The 1,234-nt window shown below is 37.9% G+C and overlaps 1 long non-coding RNA gene across 1 annotated transcript in view; it reads left to right on the top strand.

Moving 5' to 3' along the window:
* Window positions 1-47, top strand: part of LOC122179610 — an 18,697-nt gene extending 18,650 nt beyond the window's left edge. The window contains exon 3 of the long non-coding RNA XR_006178772.1: window positions 29-47. This is a non-coding gene — a long non-coding RNA (uncharacterized LOC122179610). The remainder of the gene's footprint in view (window positions 1-28) is intronic.
* The last annotated feature ends 1,187 nt before the right edge of the window (window positions 48-1,234 follow it).

Genomic DNA, 1,234 nt, shown 5'->3' with positions numbered 1-1,234 from the left:
GTCTGATGGTGACCTCTTTTGATTTCAGGAGCTGCTGCAGAGGAAAGGAATAATGATGCCTGGAAATTCATGACAAGAAGCACGTGGGGGCGCAGGGAAATGACAGTCGTGTCTTGTTAGTTGTTGCCATGTTTTGGTTCCACATCTTAGCTTTAAGTAACGGTAATAAGAAAATTTGGCAGCTCTGTACCTCTTTTTTTTTTCCTTTTTTATTAAATATGTTTTCATCATAGTTGTTTGTCATTATTGTTTCTGGTTTTTTGTAGTTATTCTTTTCAAGTTTGTGGTTTTAGTCTTACTTTTTTTTTCTTCACCTAGGCACTTGGGCTGTTCTCCCTGTCTTTTGAATGGGGCATTTGGTTATCTGTACCTGCTGTCTTTGCTTGCTGAATGACTTTTCTCAACTCTTCTCCCTTTGGGTTTTTTCAGTGTTGTTTATGAAGTGCTGGGTTTTTTCTCTTCTTTATTTGCTAAAGTGGGTGTGCTCATGGGTGGATACAGGTTTCTGAGTCCTTGTGATTTGTATCTGTGTTATGTCTGCTGCTTTTCTTTTTTTTTTTTTTCCTCTCATTCCTTTTTGGTTTTTTATTGTTTTGCACCTTCTGAGAGGATTAACTTCATCTGTTGTTTGTTTTCTGGTATTTTTTTTTTATTTAACCTAGCCGATAACTTATTTTATTAAGATCTGGGTAGGGGGGAAGGAAAAAAAGAAATTAAGTTCAGCTTATGGTTTGAGACATCTGTGTTCTGATGTAGAGAAAAGAAAGTGGGAAATAAAAGGTTAAATAGTTAATATATGTATGAGAAGTGCTGTGCGTGCAATTGTTCATACAGAGCGTGTGCCAGCCTGCCTACTGCACTGCCTTTATTATTTTTCCAGACTTTCTGTTTGATGTCATGCTGTTGAATAAGTTTCTCTTTGTCCAGTTTAGGACTCTCCTCGGCTGTAGGTGAAGCTGTGACAACTAAAACTTCCTTGTCTCTATTCCTTAGCTTCAGCTAAAAATTTCAGTGTGTTATCCACTTACTTTAATTTTAGGAGTAAAAAAAAAAATGTGGCATCTTAGGTTTTGCTCTGAAAAGCAACTGTCTCAGCTGGAATTAGAATCATAGAATCACCAAGGTTGGAAAAGACCTAAGAGATCATCCAGTCCAACCATTCACCTATTCCCAATAGCTCCCACTAAACCCTGTCCCTCAACACAACATCCAGCCTTTCCTTGAACACCCCCAG

The sequence above is a fragment of the Lagopus leucura genome, unplaced genomic scaffold, assembly GCF_019238085.1.
Source record: "Lagopus leucura isolate 7727_CA_CO unplaced genomic scaffold, USGS_WTPT01 Super-Scaffold_100004, whole genome shotgun sequence".
NCBI classification, from domain to species: Eukaryota; Metazoa; Chordata; class Aves; order Galliformes; family Phasianidae; genus Lagopus; species Lagopus leucura.
The sequence above is the reverse complement of the archived record's forward strand: the minus strand, read 5'-3'. Positions and strand labels throughout refer to the sequence as shown.